General features: G+C 43.7%; 1 protein-coding gene across 2 annotated transcripts in view; it reads left to right on the forward strand.

Moving 5' to 3' along the window:
* Window positions 1-5065: 5065 nt before the first annotated feature.
* The window catches only part of CALCR (calcitonin receptor), a 195248-nt gene continuing 176865 nt past the window's right edge, over window positions 5066-23448 (forward strand). The window contains exon 1 of one of the 2 annotated variants that reach the window (XM_075419331.1): window positions 5066-5090. The gene's annotated coding sequence lies outside the window, so the exon portion shown is untranslated. Of the gene's footprint in view, window positions 5091-5759; window positions 6013-23448 lie in introns of those variants that run through there. The other variant, XM_075419329.1, reaches the window with a different exon arrangement.

A 23448-nucleotide genomic window follows, 5' to 3' on the forward strand; every position in this document is an offset into this window, starting at 1 on the left:
ATTAATGCAAAGGTTATGTTGATGGGACCTTGCAAGTATGTTTGATTTATGAAATATGTCTGCTGGTGGTTTGTAGAAATTTCATAGGGCTCTTGGAATAGTTTCCCGAGAAGGTTTGTATAATCTACAATATTTTATTATTTATATACAGTACATACACCAGGGAAGACATTTCTAGCAGCTGTCAGTTCATATAGCTCTGAAAAGCTCTTCTTTTTGATGCGTGGCTGACGTTCAAGTACACTGGCTTAGCGAGGAGCAGGGTATCAGCTTCCGAGCGAAGCTGGAAGACACCTGCTGATTCCAGGTGAATCAGATGCTCGCTCTGTGGCAACGTTCCCATCGCCTAGATTTTCATTACCCTGCTCGTTTCCCTTTCCTTCCTCTGTACAGAGCAAGCAAAGCTTGCTGTGTTTCTGCCACCAATATGCATAATTACTGAGTGCTCTGCTAATAAAAGCATATATTGCTACCACCTAAATTAAAAAAGCCTTTTCTATATAGAAAATTGAATACAGCATAAACACTAATAACTGAAATTTCTCTATTAGGGAATCTGTTCATTTTTTCCTCGTTCTTTGAAAACGTGAATACAACTAATGATCCTGCACTTTTAATTTCCTATTTTTTGCTTTTGTGCTTCCTAATTACTGACTGAAGTGTTTTTTCTTCAAAAAAATCTTCCCCTTTTAGAGGCATATGTCTCTTTTTTTCTCTCATTCCAAAATGTTTTGGAGATCCTCTAAGAATGTGCTGAGACATGAAATGAAGAATCAATACTTGGATAGATTAAATAACATAAATTAAAACTAGAAATTTAGGCAAAAAGGTAAATGTAATTACCCATGTTTTATTGTACATTAAGAAACTGATCGAAATTATTGTACATTAGGCAACTGATTGAAATAAATCCATTGTGACATTAAGACAATTTGTACATCATTCTAATGAGATGTTTGACATTGGATAAACACATAAGTCTTGATTTTCAGGTTTTTAAAAACAAAGCTAATATTAAATTAAACATAATCCATTAATTTTGAAAATGTCTGTCTTAAAAAATCCGTTACTTTTTGGATGACTTGATGGTTTCTGGGATTAGAAACAAAACACACACAAAATTCCCGTCACTGAGTTGTTTGTGACACAGATATGGTGTCCTCCTGACACTTCCACCAGGTTGTTTCCCAATCATGTCATTTCTTCTCTCAGGCTATTTCTAAAATAGATGCTCTTGTGTGTCCGAATCATTAGAGGAATTGTCCAGACAGGTATTCTTTCCCACTTCTCTCTCATCCTTTATTTAAACTTTCTGTTTAGGTCTCTCTAACATGTATTAATACTATCACATCTCCAGAAATGCTGTTCCTGAAACCTTTTTTCTCCACCTTTCTTAACTTCTTTGGAAGAATTAGAGCTTCAAGTTGGAGGTGGCTTTACAGAGGCTACAATAGCAGCAGAAATAGCATTTACACTGTAGCTTGATCAGAACTAATCCTTACTCAAGCACAGTGGTTCTCATATGTCAAGAAATGACACTTGGGTCAATATGAGGCTGCAAGGCACATGAGAAATTTGCATATTTTGCCCCGTGGGAAGTTGCTTCACCTATTACAGAATTTCAAAGACGGTATGGATAAGACCAATTATTGTTATTGTCTCTGTATTTTCTGAGACAAGGAAAATATGGGGAAATGTTTCTCTGAAGATGTATTGTGTTATGCAGCATCTCTTTTTACGCCATGCTAACCTGCTAGAACTAAGGATCTAATCAGTGCGGTGTATCAGAGCCTGAGATTCCTGCGTAACTCACACACTGCCTCACTCCGACTATCTCTGTTCTTTTTTTCTGGTTTTATGCCTCCACATTGATCAAATGTACTCACACACCTTCCTGTAACAACTGCCCTAACTTAGATTTGTCTCTTATGGCACAGCACTGTTCTGTTCCCCCAATAATCCTAGTCTAAATTGTTCATACGCCTTCCGGCCACTGGAGCATTTCGATACTTCTCCTGATGTTGCCTTTCATGTTTGGAATGGACTTCTTCAAGTGGCAGAAGCTTCAGAAAAGCCTTTTACTTGTCATTCTTCAGATCCCTAGTTCCAGAGTGATCTCTTTCTGAAAAATAAAAGAAGTTATCCGGTTAGGGCTGCTTGGCCTGAACAGCAGCTATACCTACTCCATGAAATTCCTTCTCGCAGAGCTGGCGTGTTCACAGGCAGGCAAGGTTAGGAAGCCTGCATTGCTGCTAATAGTGCTGTAACTATTCTCAGAGTTTTCAATCAAGTCACTTCTAGCAATGCAAAGTCATGATTACAAAGTTGTATGCAAAAGAATCAAATATTCCCATGGAGGTCTTACTAGGGCTGATCTAACTTGTGCTGAAGCTAATAGCAAATTCCCATTCTTTTCACCCTGAACTGGATTACCCCAAATTTATTACCATTTTTGTTTAAATGTTGTCTTTTACTCCTTCCATTTTGTTGTCCAAACTAAGAATGTAGCCCTTACTCAAGCGCATTATTTATAATCTGTTTATTAGATGGTACAGCATGCCCACACAATTTTCTGGAGACAGTTCAACACTCAGTCCTCCTATGCTTCAAACAAACGAAACGTGAACAAACCCTTATCTGAAGACACTGTGCTCCAGGTAGTCACTATGGGCTGCACCATGCCACGTAGGAAAGACAGACAAACCATGACAGGAAGTAGTTCACCTCCAAACAGCTCGCAATGCAGGCATCTGCAAAAGATTGTGGAAATACTGCTGCCCAATTAACGGAAAGTTTACAGGTCCAGTGGGGAACTTGTTTTTTTAATTCAAATTATGCACCTGAGAAGCAAAATTAGGACAGTGACTGTTTCACAAGTGGCATCCTTACTTGTAGGACCTTTAAAGGTAGACAAAATACATAGGAAAAAAAAAAGATGGTGTAAATGAGACAAACTACAGCAATGCACAACTTTCCATACTATGTGGAAAAATGTTTTCCTTCATAACAGAATGAAATCACTGAAATCTTGGAACCAGGTTTTGATTTTCTTAACTTGTCATGTACAAAGCAACACTGTAATCTCACGACGTAAAACAGTAGCTCAGCCACCTCTTCTGCTCAGAAGTCAGAGTGCTGTAATGACTCGTGAGCACAAACAAAAATAAAACCATCAAGGTAAAGTTAATAATAATTTTCTGGTGGTTATTTATGGGCCTGATCAGTCTTTCACACGCATGCCAAACAGGAACTACTCATGCCTGCAGTCCCATGGGGCGCAATGGAATTGCTTACAGCAGAACAAATGAGAAAGTGTTGCTTTGGTGTCCAAGGTAATGGTTAACAAAATGGGATTTCATAAAAAAACCCCACCCAAACCTTAGAAAAGCTATTTCCAGATTATGGGATGACAGATTCATACTTCAGCAGATGAACACTACTCAGTAAGAAAACAGACCAACATAAAATCTGTTTTGAAATAAGTATAAAAACAGTCATTGAGAATGTGATGCTTTCCAATCACAGAATGAACAGTATCAGCCAGACAATGCACAAAAAAGCAGAACGGGTGGATAATGGAAGAAACCACTGCTAAACACACCGTCACTTGCCTTCTCGTAGTTCAGCTGCTTTCTGTATCTTTTAAAGCAATATATACTTGTTTGGTGTCCCACCCCCCCCACCCAAACCTCTGGAAAATAAAATATTCCAAGCTATCAGATATTAAAAAACCTTTCTATTTTTCCTGTTTGAACTTATCACTGCAATGACAGGAAGGGAAATTCTCCTACTCTCCCTAGGCTTCAGTTTAGGATTTTGCTTCTTAGTAGTTTCTCTTCCACCACCATCTCCAGCACTTAGAACCATCCGAGCCTGCATAAGGGCAGCTGGAGCATGAGATGGACACGACTGCGGCTGGTCCGCAGGGGTGCTGCGCCATGGCTCCAGACCTGGTGCAGCTAACGAAAACCTCCCCTAATTTCGCTGTTCCTGCCAGAGAAAGCTATGAATAGTGAAGTAATTGCGGTGTTATGAGAGCTCGTAAAAGCAGCTCCCACTGATTCTCCTTGCTGTCTCCACAAGAGTAAAGGGTGAAACCTATAGTGAAAATTCGGTTCTTCAAGGGATGATGATTTACATCAGTATTCCTCGAGTATCTCATCTTTTATTGCAAGTTTCCCCCTGCTGCCTCCTCCTCCCCAATATATCCTAAGGAGGACAAATCTCTTTGATGGTACTGTCTATGGGCACCCTTTTAAAGAGCTGCTGGATAAAGTGGCAAGAGGTTCCTTTTTCCTGGGCAGTGTTGCGCGCCCAGCGCAGGGCCTCCTCCTGGGCTCCAGGCTCCCCTGCTGCTCTCCCTCCCTCCTCGGCAGGGCCCGGGGGAGGTGGAAGCAGGCCTGAAAGGGGTTTGCGTGCAGGCTTCTGCCAGAAGGGCAAGCTGTAAAATTTGACTGCAGGCTGTAAGAGAAAGCGGTAGGTGGAGGAAAACCACTTCGACAGGAGCTAACTTTCCCGTTCAGAAGCCAGCCAGGCGACTCAAAAGCCGGTATCAAAGTTCCTTTGGTTTGATGGCAGAAACGCCCCTCGCGCGGGGCCGAGAGAAGCAGCTGCTCTCGGCCGGGATGTGCAACCTCGTCGGGAAGTCTGTTTGCCTCCCGACTCCACCTGCTGGGAAGACACCCCGCTACCTGCTGCCGCGTTCGGCGGGAGGTGCGGGGCTGAGTCACCGAGCCCTCGCTCGCCCTCCCGGCCTTGCTGCGGCTCTCGGGATGTTTAAATACTGGGCACCTCGAAGCGGTCACGGCAGAGGAGCAGTCCTCCCCTGCAACGCTCCACGCACAACCCCCTGACGCTCTCCCGCACCGTGGCGGTGGGGGGGGGGTGGGGGGGGCGGGTGGCTCGGCTGCCTCGGGAAGCCCCCGTAGCGGGGGGCTGCTCTCCTGAGGAGACCACAGCGGGCTCCTCGGGCTCTCCTCCTCGTCGAAGCGCTGACATGGCTTCTGGAGCAGAAAGGGGAATTTAGAGGACTTTGCGGTCCGGTGAGCGCTGCGGCCGCCGCTCGTCGGTCCTACCCGGTTCGGCGGACGGTAGGTGAGGGGTGAGGAGTCTGGGCGGGCGGGCGCGGGGCTGCAGCCCCGGGAGCCCGGGCTCCGCTGCCGCCCCCGCGGCCGGGGCAGCGCCCCTCCCGCCCAGCTGCCCCGAGCGGCGGGGTCTCGCCCTCCGCGCCCCCCCGCTCCCTTCCGAAAGGCGCCTGAAACGGGACCGAACCGCTGGCTCGGGGCAGGGGAACTTCTCCGAGAGGAGGAGGAGGAGGGCGGCGGGGGCTGTGGCCAGGCCCCTGCGAGGAGCCGGCGCTGAGGGGAGCGGGGCGCCCTGAGGCGACGCACCCTGACGGCGCGCAGGGCCCGGCCGGAGGGGACCCCCCGGCCCCGCACGGGAGGGGCCGCCGGCAGAAACGGCTTTCGGGCGCGGGCTGCCGCCCCCGCCTCCTCCGCGGGGCCGAGCGGAGGAAGCGTCGCTGGCCCACGGGGTCGCCTCCCCTCCGCGCCGCGCAGCCGCCCCCGCCCCGCCCGCCAGCGCAGCACCGGCTCCTGCGCGGCCGCCCCGCCGGCAGCAGGCGGCCGGGAGCCGCGGGGAGGCGGGCGCGGGGGAGGCGGTGCCGCCGCCGGGCGCTGTCCGTCCGCCCCGCACCGACGTCGGCGCGAAGCCCCGCCGGCGCCCGGGGGGGAGCGGGGGGTGGGCGCGTCGCGGGCGAGGCGGGCGAGGGGAGGCAGATGCTTCCTGAGGCGCAGCCCCGCCGGAGGGGCTCGGCCCTGGCCTCCGCCTCTCCGTGCGCCGGCTGAAGCGCTCGGGGCGCGGGGACCCACCGGGCGGGTGTCGGGGAGCGGACGGCGCCATGCGCCCCTGCGAGGAGTGAAGGAGGGGCCGGCCGGGGGCTGCGCCGGCGGTGGCCCGAGGTGACGGGGAGGCCGGCGGAGGTGCCGCGCCAGCGCCGGGAGCGCTGACACCGTAAGTCCCGGCAACTTCGCTGCCCGCCCTTCCAGCCCGCCGCCTCCCGCAGAGCGGCCGCGGGGCGGGGAGGGAGGGAGGGAGGGAGGGAGAGCTGCGGGGCTCCGGCCGGCAGCGGGGGGCAGATCCTCGCCTGCCCTGCGGCCAAAAACGGGGGGGGGGGGGAGGGGGCTGCAGGAGCTCTGCCCCGCAGCGGCGGCCTATGCGGTGCCACCCCGCGGGGGGCTCCGCGGGACGGTGGGTCCCCGAGTTCCCGCGGCGGGTTTTGGAGGGGGGAGCGGGTCGCTGCCGGCGCGGTGTGGATCACGGAGCGCGGCCGCTCTCCATCCTGGAAGTACAGGGCGGGTAAACGACACCTGAGTCACCGGTCCGTGCTGCTCGTTCCTCTCGGCTGTTCCGTGTTGTTTTTCATCTGCTGGACCGGTATCTGCGCTTTCTCTGTCAGTCGACACTGCGAGTGTAAAGCCAGAACTGGTAGGTTTCAAAATCATTGCCACTGATGAGGGTAGATTGGTGTATGAGGCTATTTACTGGATGTGTCCAAGCACAATATATAAGCCTGCCAATTTTGTCTTTAAATTGCTGTATTGATTTCATTCTTGCAGGCTTTTTGACAAGGTTAACGTGGTTGACAATTTGTAAAGGAAAGAGAAAAACTTCTGGTTTATTTTAGTTACAGAATATCAATTGTAACCAAAACGATGAACGAAAAAATCATTCATAAAAAGAGTGAGTAGAAAGATGTGTATCCCAAGACCTCTTGAAGTCGATATTGTCACTAGCTAAAAGATGCCCTTCTGCCACGCTTTTACAGACACTGGCTACCACTTCTTAAGGGTAATACGACGTGTGTTGTTCTTCCCGGGACTGTGCGCTTTCCCTGTTACAACAGAGTGAAGTAGTCTGGCTAAAGGGAGTTTAGAATGAATGAATCAAGCCATTGCATTAAAATGCCTGTGTCTTTTTGCAGGCACTGAATGAAATAAAGCTCTTGCTTCTGCTGCTTTTCCCCTCCTGTTTTCATAGGATGGTACCCAGGTGGGGGGCCCTTGTGTCTGGTCGGTGGAAGGGTCCCTGCGCTGCTCTAGGGCTGAACATATCAGGGCTGACCAGGGTAACATTTCTCTGCTACCAACAGCTTGAACTGCAGGTGGTGTCGAGCTGAAGAGGGAATTCAGTTCACTATTCAGAATCCAAAGCATAATTGTTGTGTAGGTAAGTTAAATACAGGAGAGCTAATATTTCCTTTTAATTTCTTCAGACATCTGACAACCTTTACCAGTAGGCAAAGTAACCTTTGCCAGATTACCTCTCTGGTGCTTAGTAACTATAGCTGGTCATATGCTGGCTGACATTAAATTATTCTGAATGAACTAAACCATTGTGTTTCATTACCTACTGCCTGTAGTAAAGTACGCTAACTTTATAATTTTTGAGTAAATGTTTGCCCTGTTAAGATCAATGGCAAAATCCCAATTAACCTCTCTGAAGAGTGGGCTTCGTCCTAGGTCTTTGTTATCATTTATAGCGAGTGCCAGACAACTTTGGTTAGAAATTCAAGTGGCAATGTTTAAATTTGGCTAGTGATGGCACTTTTAACAACTCTCCATAGCACTGCTTTAGAATCACGGGTAAAAGCCACACAGGTCTTAATATTTTAGAAAACCCCATATGTAATGAACTGTGTTCTGCTTGCAAGATGAGTAGGCAGTTTGGATTTGGTTTATACTCTGATTTTTACATGCAGTTTCATCAGAATGGATCATGAACAAGTTAGATTGCAGTTGCATGTGTACTATATTTTACAGAGGTATTCAGGCAATATGGCGGGGGGAATATTATCGTATTATGTTACTTATACCAAAGAAGTTCACAAATACACTGCTAAATATTTGACTTACAATAAAAATGTCAGCAAACAACCAAGCCATGTTACAGTTTAGTTCTCTGCAGCTCATAAGCTTTAATGGGCAATGAAGGAACAGAAGCATCTTTTCTAAAAGCCTTGTTGAAGTATTGCCGAATAATGTAGTCACAAGGATTAGCTTAATAAACTGACTGAATCCAATTTAGCAAACTTTTTTTGTTCATGTCTACAGCAGAATGGTTTTGAAAACCATCGAAAAAAGTTGAGAATTTTCATTAAAGATGAAATCAGCATTCTACAGAGTGTTTGCTGAATTGTTTTTCTTCCAGCTCACTTCCAGATCAAGGTAGAATGGAACAAAGCTTAAAAGCTAGCCATTTAGTATTATATGTTAATTTTAGATCTGTATCTATGAATGTCTAGGAAGATAAATGGGCACTTGCAAGTCCTGTTATATAATAATAATAATGGCATGACCAACATAGCTGCCGATAATTTCTGCTAATTTTGTATGAGCAAAAATGGAAGAAGAAAGAGCATATCATGACTTAGAATTCCTGAAAATCATTAGACAGGAAAGACTCTTCTATATTTATTTAAAAAATTATGCATGCAAATACTGTTTTTGGGAGAATGAGCCACTAAATAATTGAGCTACACTTGACTGAAAGTTGTGCGAGCAAGTACGATGAAAATGAGTTGTGAAAATGCCCGTTGGTTCTACATATTGGTAAGCTGGTAAGCTCAGTTTTGTTTTACTTCTGATAATTGATATTTGGGTCCTAACTGTTTCCATTCAAGTCAATATTGAAACTCATTAATGGTAGCACAGATCATACTTGGGCCTTTCAGGGGCAATCCTGTTATGTGCTGAGCACTTTCAACCTCTCTTTATGTTTAGGGGCATCCAGTCAGGTCCCTGCCTAGAACTACAAACACAGCATAAAGTTCACTCTCTTGAAAAATTTGGAATGTAGTCAAAAGAGATGGAGGCATCGTGCCAGAGGCCATGTTGTAGGCCAGCAGATGACCTAGGTCTGAAACATGAGTATTCCATACTTAATAAGGGTACACCAAACACCTTTTCACAGGATTGAGTGTTAGTTGATTCTTTGATAAAGGTACCCAGAAATGAATGACCAGTGCCTAAAGGTTGTATGTTATTTCCTCTGATCTTGTTTACTTCAGTATTAACCTCAATGTTTCCTAGCAGTAGCCTGCCAAAGAAAAGCACATAATTACATGTTGTTTGTTCTGTGCTGTTTTTTGGTCTTACACCCACTTGCTATTTGACATTGTGTTTAGTTACTTCCCTACTTAGGAAGGAGTGGGCCTGGCTGCTCGAAGGCTCTGGTACCTGAGTGTGTGGCATGTGGCAGCGCAAGTGCCAGGAGCAAGACGTGCCCCTGTGGCCTAGGCCTGAGGAGCAAAGCGCTGGTCTCTGGATGGCTACCATGCCTATGTGACAGCGCTGCTTCGGGTACCTGAAAGGACTGCTTCGGGATCAGCCCTGGGATCTCTGCATGGTGCTGCGTTACAGAGGTCGTGTTTTGTATGAGAATGGGCTACAATACAGGTGCTGTAACGAGTGGTTCTGGTGCAGAGGAAGCCTAGATGTAAATCTCCTTTAAAGGTAATTCTTATTCTTCTGAACCAGGAGAAGCAACTATGAAAGATCACACAGCTAAATAGCACTGTTAATTAAAAAAAAAAAAAAAAATTGCTTGAAGGTCAGTAACACATACACCGTAGATACTTGGTGCTGAAGCTTTTTGTTATTTTTGTTATAGTTAACGCTTCCATTCATGGCTTTTGATGGTGGGATCACACAGGTGGGAGAAAAGTAGAATCTGTATACAAGACTATTTTTAAAACTGTCCTTCATATTTGATAAAATTTGAACTGATTTTGCATAGGAAATGGAAAGACACACCGAGTTGCTCATATGGAGCACTAGCTAATACAAGATGCCAATGGCAGTGATACTGGCCACATCTCAGTCAATAAGCAGCACTACTGACAGCGCTGAGCTTGGTGTTCACCCGAAAGTTACAACTGGGAAATCCATGCCTTCTGCTAAAGGTGGCATTTATGGGCATGTTTCAGCCGGATACCTTTTTAATCAAGATGATATCTACAGGTGCTGGAGGAGTGTAACTTCAGATGATCTGCTGCACAAGCCAAGGACACGCTTTTGCCTCACCAGTGAGCCTGTGAGCTGTTCAGCTGGCTTTGTTCTTTTGAGGTGACCCTTGGATAAGGGTGTGGGTCCCCAGGGCGGAGAGTACCTGGGGGTGATAGTTACTCTCCGGTAGTGAGCTCCGTTTGACTGCCTGTGCTGCTTTGTGTAGACGTACATGAAGAATTACCATTAAACCAAGGAAGAACAAGAAGTTTCGGTATTCAGCTGTAAGGAGAAAGCGGAGTCAACATAGTTGATCAGGAATAGCACTGGGAATGAGAGTAGATACAAAGCACATCAAAGGTATGCTGCGGTGGATTTTTCCACGGTTCCCAAAATGCCTTCTGAATTGGGGTCATAGGGTGGGCAGGGGAGCTGATGGTGCTTTTAGCAAGTTGCATACTGAAGCGCTGTCATCCAGAAAGGTGGGTTAAGGCAAGGATCAACTTAACCTGTGCACCAGAGACCCAGGTAACCTGCAGGGAGGAGCTTGCCTGAGTCCAGAAGGAGACGAACTGATGGTACAGTGCTGGTGTTCTTACCTGTACATACAAGGTACAAGAAAGAAAAGGGCCATTCATACAAGTGCATCTTATCTACTGCACCTTGACATGACTGCAGTACTCCTGTTTTTTTTCACAGTAATCCTGTGTGGTTCAGTAAAGGTGACATGGAATGGCATCTATTTTAAAGTAAGCTTCTGGACCTTGGGTTTATTATCATTTACTCCAGGTATGCTTAATAAAAGACCTGGCACAGATTTGGCAGAATTGGCCGTTTACACTTTTAATAGTGTTTTTGGAAATATGCATGCATTGCAGTTTCCCGTGTCACATTTCAGTGTAGCAGTTTCATGTGACACTGTTTAGCAAATAATTTCCTGCTTGGTCATATCCAGCAGTGTATGTAAGTACTGTATCCCACTTCATCTGTGGCTTTTGATGAATATTATTAACTAATACCAAGAGTTAGATGACTAATCCATTTGATAAATTTGGCAGTATTTTTGAATCTATGGTTTCACTATGTTTTATTTATAGCACCTCTAGCAGTATGTACTTTAAAGGAGTAGAAAAATACAATGTGTGCTTGTTGGTGGTTTTGACATGTTAACTTTAGTTTGTGATGTACTCAGTAGCATGGGGTAAAGCACAGGATAGGAAGTTGCTATTATTCAAAAGCAGGTGTTTGAAATGGCTTTCTCTTCCTGGATGTGCTATGAAGTGCTGAACTACCCCTCCACAATTAGAAAAGCAGATTTTTGTTCTGTTGTTTTGTCCTAGAAATTGGACACTCCTGCAGACAATGCCAAGTGAGTTCACAGACATATTTGGAGGTTGCATGAGTGAACATGAATTGTGTCTTGTCTTCATAGTTGTCTTTCCAGAACTAAACTGGCGATTAAAAAAATCTCTGTTAAATAATGTGAAATGCTTCTGAAAATACAGTGTTGCTATTGCAAAGATGTCAAGGCTCCATGGTAAAGGTTGTGCTGAGATATACTTGTAAAAGAAAAAGAAACTAAACTTCTATTTTACTTTTTTATTAGTGACTGTAATGAGACTCCACATTTGATACAAGGTCCTTTCAAAGGTCAACTGAAGTTTCTGTTTTGTTTTGTTGGTTTTTTTTTTAATGGTGAAGTATTTACTTAGTTTTCAGTGCTTGTAGAACAAAAAATTGATGTAATTTGTGGCACTGTTTAGAGCTTGATGGAAGAGTGAGAAAGGTAATCAAAGACTGAATAAATTCATAGAGTGAATTAGCCACTTGTGTTTCTCTGAGGCAGCACTGAGGCATGCTCTGACACAAGAAAGCTCAAGTGACTGTAGCATTTTGACTGTGATGTGTGCAGATTGATGACTCCATTTCTGTTAGTTTTGATTTCCTTCCAGCTGATATCAGTAAAAAGTGTTAACTGCTTAGAAAAATCACAGGTAGCTCTGCAGTTGTATTTCATTGATATTGTTCGTATCTGGATCTTCCCTGCAGGTTGTGTGTGCCAGAGCAGTTATCTGTAGCAAATCAAGCCGTCTTGATTTAAGTGACCTGTGAAGAAATAATGTGGCCCCCGCAAGTGATTTGCCTTATTAAATTTACCCCTGTTACGATGCAGCACCAAACTGGTGATGCTCCACATAGCCTTCAGTACAGAACCGGTTTGTGTCTCACTTTCTGTTGGACAAGCTCCCTTCTTTTGTGCAGAGCTATCACCATGTGATTTGTTCCAGCTTGCTTTCTTGATGTTTGTCTCCATTCATGTAGTCTTAGTTACCTGTAGCCTTAGTCTGCAGCCTGTATTCTGTAGTCTTAGCTACCTGTAGCTGTGCAGCTTCTTCCACGTTGGGTCCTTCTCTTACTTTGCACTCCCTTTTCATTGTTGAAACATGATGATGCAATTTGCTGTATGTCAGCTAACAAGCAGATGGTAAGCATCTTTGGATGGACAAGTATGATTCCTCATAGAAGAGGAATGAATACTGTCCCATAAAGTTACAGCTCTTTACATGTTATGGGCTGTCATATCTCTCATCCATTGGGATGCAATGAACAACGAAAGATACTTGATGATCTTTAGAATGTCATGGTAGTCCCTCTCCAAACAATACTAGTGGCCTGAAACACCTTGTGGGTGTGAGCATTTCATACTCTTAAACATGCTGTGTGCAGCAATCTCCTCCAGCCTTAAATATTGAAGGACAGGAGAGAGAGGATGCTTACACCTTCACTACTTGGATTGCTTAGAGAAACTTCTTAATGTCTTCTTGGCTTTGGTACTGAGAAAGACTGATGAGTTTCCTCATGCGATTAAAAGTTGGATCTCTCCTGATAAGAACTCCTTCTGTTCTCGACAGTCAGTCCAGCTACTAATGGGATCCTCATTTTCTTTTGTCTCCAAATCCCTGTTCTCCAAACAATATGGAAGGTGTAAGGGTAGGCTTGTTGCTGTTATCCTCAGCTGTGCTGTTGCTGCTGGGATGGAAACACTGTGAAGACCGAAGGGTATGGGGTGCAGAAATTACGTCAAATAACAAAAAAATTATGGAAGGAAGTGTTTTGCAGAAAAGGGAAAAATCAGAAGAAGGAGATGCTTTGAACGATACATGCACTGTGCATTTAGTGGTAGAGATGACCTTCTAGAAATTGACAGTATAAAATGCCTAATTAACTAATAGATAGCACTCTCTTCCTTTTACAAATATTGTAGCAGGGGAAATTTCATTTATGCTCCAATATTTGATTTTGCATATGCAATGTATTAATAAGACAGATCACTGATGCTGATTTAGTTGTTTATACAGGAGTCTGGGTGGATTATTGAATCTTAAGATTTTATATTGCAACTCTTCCAGGAACTCTATTTCTAACAAAGGAAAATGGCAAACAGGATTAGAGTGAGGCTGATTCAAAGGGTAGTTTAGTCTGACCAGTTTAGAGCATCTCCGGTAAGTCCTTGACTTTGCTTCAGGCTGTTTAAGAACATCCGTTGAGAAACTCAGAGTAACCCATAGACAGCTGATCATGTGCTTCTGACCGTGCGGGGTTGTAGTGCTTGGAGTTTAGCAAATGCTTTAAGCCCTGATCCCAAGAAAGACTCAGTGATGGGGAACAAATTTGGTGCAAGGAGACCTCCTTTAATTTTCGGAGGGCCACTTCCACTGCTAGAGGCAGCTCAAGGGCTTGACTCATTTAAGCCTTTGAGCTGTTTGCATTACAGTACAATGTTCTCCTCTGTGTTCAAATGTTGCCAAGTACATTTTGGGTTGAAGCAGGATCAAGTAATAAATAATAATCATTGTTACCGTATGTTCTCACAGATAAAGCAGACCCAGTATTTTCCACTCTGCTGTTTTTTTTTTGTCTCATGGTATTTGATAATGTATGTTTCCTAAAGACTGAAGCAATTTCAGCACTGAAAAGAAAACGTATATTTGGATTTAGAAGTATTTAAATACCTGCTGACTTTATTGGCAATCAGATCTGCAGTGTTTTTCAGGAAATGTGTTCATCCCATGAAATGCTTAATGTAATCAGAGGTCATGACTGGAAAAACCTGTAGGTAGTCACCATATAACTCTGTCACTTCTTCTCTTTCACATACCATCCTGAATAATTCACGTCTGAGATTACATGCAAACTAAAAATCCAAGCCCACTCCAGCATTTTGTCATTCCTGTAGCTGTTTGAGTTGTCTGCGCTGTGATAGGAATGAAACAAATCTTTGTATTTAAACTAGTCCATGGTGAAAAGTGTAGCAGCCTATCCTTTACCAAGAGGAAATGAAATGAGGCTTAATGGCCTATAGAACGTGAGAAATTAGTAGTTAAGCCAGAAGGAGGTATGTACGCACTGTACATAGAAAGGGTCCTATGGAACCTCAACTATTAACTGAAGATATCTTCATACTCATACAAAATATTGGGACAATGTTTTATTAGTATCAAAGCCTATAATTTTTCTACTTACATAAATAACTTGCAACATGTGGTCAGAATCATATTTCCTATAATGTGGGTCATCAATATGTTACAGCCATGCCACATACCGCATCAAAGAACGTGTTCAATAAGAGATTTCTTGAAATGATGAATTGTGGTTTTCAACTCATATGTAATTTCACATGGAGTAATTACATGGGTATAACATTTAAATATAATCAGTGATGCCAGTTACTTCAGTTTAGAAATTAATAAAATGTGTTTCAGAACTAGTTTTACTGTTGAAAATGTTCCATTTTTTTCAATGAAAAGGGAAACTAGTGAATTGCAGGAAAGTTTTAATGAAATCTAGATCTTTACTATTGTTATAAAAATAATTCTTCAGGTGAGCGGAATTTCAATTATTTATAAAAGTAGTTTATTTATAGTAAAATACTATTTTAATTCAAACACATGCACTGTAGTATAATAAGCCTGTTGTACTCTGCAATTGACATGGTTTGGCTGGATAAGGATGCAGCAGCCGGGAGCAGATAATTGGGAGAGAATACAGCCCTATTCACAGTGCATGCTTACAAAAAAAATAAACTGCGTCAGTCTTCAATCTGTTGAATTTATTTGGAAAATTTTAGCCAGACAATTTTCATCATCTCTGAAATTCTCCTGTAGTGCAGGCTACATTGTTTTGCTTATGTCCACAAGTTCTGGTTGTGCTTTGTCGCTAAGAAGTTCTTGTGCTACCATTCGCTGGAAAATCGTCTTGGCAGTAGATGGCTTCTGAGTCAGGACTGAACCTTCTACCATTTGTGTAAGAAGACACCCACACATGTACAGCCCTGGTCTTCTTAGAACTTTGGTCTGTGATCACAGCTTTGAGGTAGTGTAAGCCAGTTTATGCTGTGTAATTGAGGGTAGACAGAACAAGACTAAAGCACAAAGGAGGAGCAGGAAGTTGTATCAATAGTTTGGAGAGTGGGGAAAATGGGAATGGTTTCAGGCATGGAAGAGGGATACTGAAACTGGAGTTACAGGTTAGTACTGAGGGCTGGTGGAGTTTGCGACAGCAAGCATTTGAGACCAGCTTGTTTGACAAGTTAGATCCCAAGGGACAAACTGATATCTGAAAACCACTGACATTCCCAGAAAAAAGCATTTAGGTGCTAGTAGGGGTGGGAGCTGGCATGTCACCAGGGCAATAGGAGGAAGATGCTTTGGAAGAGACAGAATTCCCTCCCTGCTCTTCCCCGCTGGACATGCTGGAGTCATGAAGCCAGGAAAGCGAGGTAGTTAAGAAGGGGAGAAACTAAAGGCCAGGGAAGGAGATTGGCGCTACAGTGGCAGAAGGCTTGGAAGGAGCTAGGTCTGACTGGGAATTGTGAATGGTACTGAAAGAATGGAGAGTGGAAACAGGTGAGAAGAAGCAGCTGATGTCTGGGAGGAGACAGGAGTAGAACAGAAGTAAGTTCATAGTGGAGGAGATCAAGGTGAGAGAGGCAATATCCTTGGCAATACGCCACTCGCATATGACTTTCCTAAGTGTCACCAGTATTCTGCTATCAGCAGATACCAGTAAAGATTTCTGGGGAGGTTTTATTTTTATTTTCCTTCAGGACTTAAGCATACAGGATGTCACTCTGCCACTGCTGTGACCAGTTCAGCCCTTCTGACGTCGACTTTTGCAGTGGACTTCAAAGATTCTAGTCTCTTTCATGAGCCATTTTCACCATGCGTACTTAAAACACTGGCATACTGATCTTAAGACAGTGGTATCTATTCTTCGTGGATTTATTGTGCCAAGCTTCGGAGAGTAGGGTGTAGATACAGAAGCTGTCTGAAAACCTAGTTAATTCAAGCAACTCTGTCTAGTTCGTGGCATTCAGTGTGTGAGCAGGACTTGCTGACTATTAGCTAGGTGCCACTGTCTTTATGGTAATAGTCTAAACCAAGTTCACAGACAGAACCTGGAGAAAATTTTATGTTCCTCATACAGAGAAATTCTAGAAGTGTATACCTCCTGAACTTCCAGAAAGCTTAATTTAATGCAAAAGCTTTGTTGATGGAATCATTTTTTTGCTGGATTGCAGACAAAGAAGGAGAAAGATTCTGTTTCTCATATTCTTTTGTACAGACAGATGAGAACATTTATTAATATCTGTAAGGGAAAAGTTCTGAAGCTGACAGAAGAAAAGTGGATGGACAGTTGGAGCAATTTGAAATATATGGTTTCAGAGAGAGGAGTTCTCTGTTCAGGGAAGAAATCTTAGGAAAGTTGAGGACCTACTGTGTCCTTTGGTGTGAGTAAGTCAGCCAGCTATACCTGACGATAAAAAGACTGTTTTTGCAGAGGAGAGTGGAATGCTGGAACCTTCTAATAGGATGAGGTAAAAATGAATTAAAGTATGTATGTTAATGGAGAGTGCTTGAACATCCTAAAATACCATCAGAATGGCTGGAGCGTAAGAAATACGGAGCAGATGAGAGAACACTTCGGTAATGGTGATAACATGTAAGTGATAGTATGTGGGAGGTCAGCAATGACTTGTATGCATAGTTCCAGAGAGAAGCATCAACCACAGTTCACATGAGAAGAGAAACATACTGCAGAAGCACAAAGCCAGAAAATTGGCAGTGAATGGTGAAGTATCACGCAGTGAAATATGAAAAGCAGGTGTCTGAGAAGACGTATGTTAAATACTGCAAAGCAAACTGAGGAGATCAAAGCCTTCAGTGTGTGCAGCTGAAGAATGTCTGGGGAAAGCAGCCAGCAGCAATGTTGCTGTTAAAAAAAAAAAAAACAAGAGATTTAGAGTGGTGAGACATGCTACTTTTAAAATAAATTAAGGTGAAATAGCCATAAAAATGAGCATCAGTATTGGGGTACGGTTTTTGGGCCTGACTACAGGAAAAATTGAACCTGTGGCACAAAACAAGGCTAGCAGGATACGAGAACATTTATTTTATGTGGATAAAAGCCCAAGGACACAAGTAAGTGTCCAGATACCTCTATAATAGACACCCCTGCAGAATTAATTTTGGATGTAAAGTTTAGCTATTCATTAAATTTGATAAATACATGAGGAACAACGAAAACTGGAAAAGGATGTAGCCTGGCAGGTCTGTGTAATACTAAGTTTCCATGTGTGTTTGAAGACAGAAAATGTCAACTGTGTGCTGCAAAATCTTGCTGTAAGGCAGTACCAGAAGTACATACTACACTGCGATAACAATTTCCACTTCAAGCCCCTTGGCAATGAAGACATTAATTAGAAAACTGAAGAAGCCATGGGAAAGGGTGCACTTGGTGATGGCAGCAGAGAAGAAAAACTATAGGGTATTCCATATATGAGTAGATATTAAAGATCTTTAAGGCAATGAATCAGGAACAAATCAACACAAGAACAGTCATGCAATGATACAGGAACAAACCAGCCCACTCATGCTAAATGACATCACTTCCATGCCCTCTCTAACAAGCATATTCATTATGTTAAATGCACAGTTTGGTTCTGGAAAGTCAGATAGGACAAGGCGGGCAGCGAATTAATGCCTTCCAACACTCTATCCAGAAGGTAACCTTTCACGAATACCTGCTGATAGAGCATCTGTGCAAGATATATTGAAGAAAAGAGGTCTTGAAACAGCAGAAAATCTCACCCTCTTACCAGGGTGAATGTCACTAAAAACCAATAGTGTTAATCACATGATATTGGGAACATTTCTAAATCACAGATCCAAATCGTTAGCAAGCAGATGAATGAGAACAATTGAGCACTGGAAGAGATTGACCAGAGAGGCTGTGGAATTTCCATCCTTGGAGAAACTGAAAACTAGCCTGGGTATGACCCTGAATAACTAGACTTAACTTTGAAGTTAGCCCTGGTTTGAGCAGGGGGGTTACTAGGTTATCTCCAAAGGTCCATTCCAGCCTAGATTTTTCTATGGCTCAGGGAATTACTGTGGTGTGGAAAGGAAGCATCCAAGCATATCCGAAAATGGGAGAAAGGAATAAGGGCCGAAAGCACTCGTCTCCACAAAGGAGCTGAAACTCAGAGTAGGGGTAGCAACTTACCCGCTAAATAGCAGAAATTATGTCATCCCTGTAAGAACTTGAAGGAGGAAGAGATTCTATTGTATGGTCCAAGAATGGCCCAAGTATTTTAGAAAATACGGACAGTTTACCTTGAAATAAAATGAAGTGTTCTGTGGGGAAATACCTCTACAGGAAGTGCTGCATGAGCTGGGCACATTGCGCTAGTGATGTGCTTGGCAACATTTATGAAAACACCATACACTGTAGCTGTCTTTTAAACATTTTCCCTTCCATGTTTTAGATCTTGCTTCTTCATCCTTCATGCGTATGATAGGCTGAGGTACTGAGAGCAGGTAGTGAGTTTTAGAAGTTTGTCTTTGTTTAAGGAAAAAAGTGCCAAGCCGTCAAAAGGAAATGCACTGGCTCCTCATCTGTGGAATCCCAGTGATGCTATCTCTCAGCAAACAGCAGTAGTTTGAAGGTGAGTTAGTTGTCAGTGAAGCATTTATACTGCAGTAATGAGCACCAAGGAAAAAGCCATGTAAAGAAATTAGTAAATCTGTCTACAATGCAAGGTTTTGTATATGTACAATCAATGAAATACACTAAATACCAGTGATAAAATAAAGTATTGAATCACTTTTCATTCAGTGGGCACTGTTCATCCTTAAAAACCCAGTGAAGAAGGATTCCAATGGAAAAAGAAGTGTGAGCACAAATAATTAAATATTGTAATACCTATCCACAAGAAGGCTAAATAGAGGTTCCCAAGTGGCTTCTAACTTCAGTTACCTTCATGATCTGGAGAGTCTTTATTCATCTGACTATTACTGAATTTAGTTTTAATGTATTTCCAAGAGACTCTATATGAGATAAGGGCACCAGTGATTTACAAACACTGGGGACTACTGTATGTCTTTGTTTAAAAGATCTTTTAACATCATGGAACACAGAATTTTTTCTAAAAACTTTATTTGTTAGTATAATCAAAGGTGGAAAGTTAAAACAATGCAGAACTTTAAGAGCCTTAGGCTGCAAATAAAAATTTCAGAAAGCTAAAGCTGATATCCTTAGGATACTATTGAGAGCTAATATTAAAGTGGTCTTAATGGTGCTGAATAGTTAAAGCTCATCAGTCTTAAAGAAGGTGGCATTATGACAGCCAGTCTGTTAGCTTTCACGTTTAATGCTAGTCCATGAAGAGCTCTCATTTTCTCTGTGGATCAGTAGCATTAGCCTGATAAAAGAGGTACACCTCTGCTCTTCATCATCTACTTCTTTTTAAGGTTTTTTTTTTTAAGAGTAGATTGCACACACTGCAAGAGGAATGAAGAAGTGCCAGGGCATGAGTTAGCTCCCGTAACTAGAAGTGCTGTTGTCCTGTCATTGAGGCTGAAGCATGTCAGGAGTGAGTTTTTCTGTGACAGGAACAAATACAAGGTATGATCTGCGATTCAAAGTAGTTAGAATATGGGGTACTGTGAAATAGCAAAAATACTAATTTACCATACTTAAGATGCCTCCAGCGTTACTCATAGGTTTTCATACCTGTTGTAATGTGTGCATAACATAAAGAGAGGAGTATCATACTGGTGAAATCCTGTTTGGTACTCTGACTTCCTCAAATGCTGCTGAATCCCAGAGCGATACAATTATGTATGACGGAACTCCCAGTTAATAGTAAAGAAAGAGAGGTATAGACTTTGGGAGAGGGAGGAAACCATTTCAGGTATTCATGCATTCATTGAGATCTAGTGGAAAACTCTCTTTCCTCTTTCTCCTTCTTGTTTAACTTGTACACTGTTATTCCTGAGCAGTTTCCTCCTCCTTAATTCTGTTTGACATATCAGCAAGGTATTATCTGGAATCCTTGTGTATGGTCAAAGCATGAGAGTGGAAAGGGTGAGAAGGTGGCTTTGGTGCTCTTAAAAAGTTGATGATGTAGATTTTTCTTGTAATTTTATTAAAGCAGCATTTCCCAAACCATTTTTCGTAGTATTCTCGTCCTAAGTGAACTTAACTCTTCAGGCAAACACAGCAAGTAAGAAGCACTGCCACACGGACAAGGGGAAAGGAGTACTTCTCAAAGTCCTGTACAATCTAACTTGTGCCAGGCGACTTTTCCCAGGAGGAGGAAAAACAAAGTCTATCTACCAGGTGTAGTTAGGTAGAATTAGGGTTTTCTGTAGCTAGGAGATACACTCTTAAAGCATGGTTTGTGTGCATGATGCAAATTCCTGTCACTCTGAAACAAGGTCCCTGTCCCATCTGCTTAAAGATCTTGTTTTACCATCCTTCTTAGAGCCAATCTGGTTGGCTAATAATGAAAAAAACCTCTCTTTTGCATTTTTCTTCCCATAGTTTCTGCCACCCTTGGGCAGAACTCTCTTCTTCAGGGCTTGGGAAACAGTGTATAATGGACATTTCCATAAACAAATCATAACAACTTGAAATCAGTAGCCTGAATTTGTACATTTAGATCAGTGGTTATGCAGAGTGGAATCAGAGCATCTGTTCTTCTATGCCTGGAGGTAGAATGGTAAAATACAATAAAAATACATTACACAGTTAGTCTCCTCAGTGTCTAATGAGGAGACTGGGCTGATCTCAGGTGCTCCCAGCTCTGAGGTTGTATGTGGTGGCCTCAGAAACTGTAATCCAGGGAAGCTAGATGCCATCAACCCTTTCCGCTTTTCTGGCCAGCATACATGTGGGACAGGGATGTGCCTGTTGCCGTGATACTGGTCCCAGCCATGCCGGCTTGCTCAGGTGCTGGTGGGGGCCAGAAATGGTGTGGCCAGGCCGGTGCAGCACCAAACACAGAAGACTGCATCCTTGCCCTCCGCTCGCTGCCTCAGGCTGCCTCAGTGCCGCTCTCAGACATGTGCACATTTACCCACGCTTAAGCTGGGCACAAACATGACTACTTGTCCCTCCACTGTGCAGGCATGCTCTGAGATTTTTGTAATGTAATTGTTTCTTTTTAAAGTCACAGGCATGAAAGCTCTGTGAGCATGGGTTTAAAGAGTGGGCTTGACTCGCTGACACTCAGGTGCTGGCTAAGCACAAATTGTTTTGCTGGGGTAGTAGAAGTGGGATGGTAAAAATCAGCAAAGTTCTCATGAAGTGAGCAGCAGAACAATGTGAGTAGGCTCATCCTCCTGACAGTGAGAGGAAGAAACTATGCTGATGAATAACAAGCGTGTGCTGTTACCACATCACTTAATGCACCAAATATTTTTTCCAATTACAAAAAAAATAGGATACCCTTAGTAGTCATAGTGATAGTCATTTTAAAACTACGTAACTCGACTCTGTGACCTGCTGTACATCACACATTAAAGCCTTAATTCTTACTTGAAAACAGTTGATTCATGTGAAGTCCTCTTTGTACTGTCAAAGTAGTGAAGAGTGACCATAGTGAAAATGAGAATAAGATGTAATGCGTAGAATGAAGTCTCTTTGCATTAATCTGCTAGTGAAAAGGAGTCTAGGAATGGTAGGTGTAAATGTAATCTGTGTTTGTTTCAAAGTCTTTTAAGTCTGCTGGAGTAGTATAATTGCTCCCAATCGTAAATGAGAATGTGGCTGTCTGTTTTGTTAGTCCTCTGACTAGCAAACTGCACAGGAACTACACATTTTTCTGAAGGCTTACGTTTAATCTTCGAGACTTTATAAACTCATACCAATTGTGCAGGTTCTTTCTGATATTTTGCATTCTACACTTGCAAGGGACATTAGATATAACAAAAGTAGTTCCCTCCATAATATTTGAAAGGTCATGGCAATCATGTGAAGTCCCTGGTGACTGGAGGAAGCGAAACATTGTGCCCGTTTTTTAAAAGGGTAGGAAAGAGAACCCTCAGAACTACTGACCTGTCAGCCTCACCTCTGTGCCTGGGAAGATCATAGAACAGATCTTCCTAGAAGCTATGGCAAGGCCCATGGAGGATAGGGAGGTGATTCGAGACAGCCAGCATGGCTTCACCAAGGGCAAGTCTTGCCTCACCAACCTAGTGGCTTTCTGTGATGGCGTGACTACCTCAGTGGACAAGGGAAAAGCAACAGATGCTGTTTATCCGGACTTCTGTAAAGCCTTCGACACAGTCCCTCATTACATCCTTCTCTCTAAATTTGGGATATATGGATTTGATGGGTGGACTGTTCGGTGGATAAGGAATCAGTTGGATGGTCGCATCCAGAGGGTAGTGGTCAATGGCTCGATGTCCAAATGGATGCCGGTGACAAGTGGTGTTCCTCAGATGTTTGTACTGGAACCACTACTGTTAAATATCTTCATCAATGACATACATAGCGAGATCGAGTGCACCCTCAGCAACTGTGCAGATGACACAAAGCTGAGTGGTGCAGTCGACACACCAGAAGGATCGGATGCCATCCAGAGGGACCTGGACAACCTCGAGAAGTAGGCCTGTGTGAACCTCATGAGGTTCAACAGGACCAAGTGCAAGGTCCTGCACTTGGGTCAGGGCAACTGCCGGTATCAATACGGGCTGGGGGATGAAGGGATTGAGAGCAGCCCTGCTGAGAAGGACTTGAGGGTACTGGTGGATGAAAAGCTGGACATGAGCCAGCAATGTGCGCTCACAGCCCAGAAGGCCAACCGTATCCTGGGCTGCATCAAAAGCAGCCTGGCCAGCAGGTCGAAGGAGGGGATTCTGCCCCTCTGCTCTGCTCTGGTGAGACCCCACCTGGAGTCCCGAGTCCAGCTCTGGAGCCACCGGCACAGGAAAGACATGGGCCTGTTGGAGTGGGTCTGGAGGAGGCCAAAAAAAGTTCAGAAGCCTGGAGCACCTGTACTATGAGGAAAGGCTGAGAGAATTGGGGCTGCTGTTCAGCCTGGATAAGAGAAGGCTCTGGGGAGGCCGTATTGTGGCCTTTCAGTGCTTAAAGGGGG

Source organism: Opisthocomus hoazin, chromosome 4 (assembly GCF_030867145.1).
Source record: "Opisthocomus hoazin isolate bOpiHoa1 chromosome 4, bOpiHoa1.hap1, whole genome shotgun sequence".
Lineage (NCBI taxonomy): Eukaryota > Metazoa > Chordata > Aves > Opisthocomiformes > Opisthocomidae > Opisthocomus > Opisthocomus hoazin.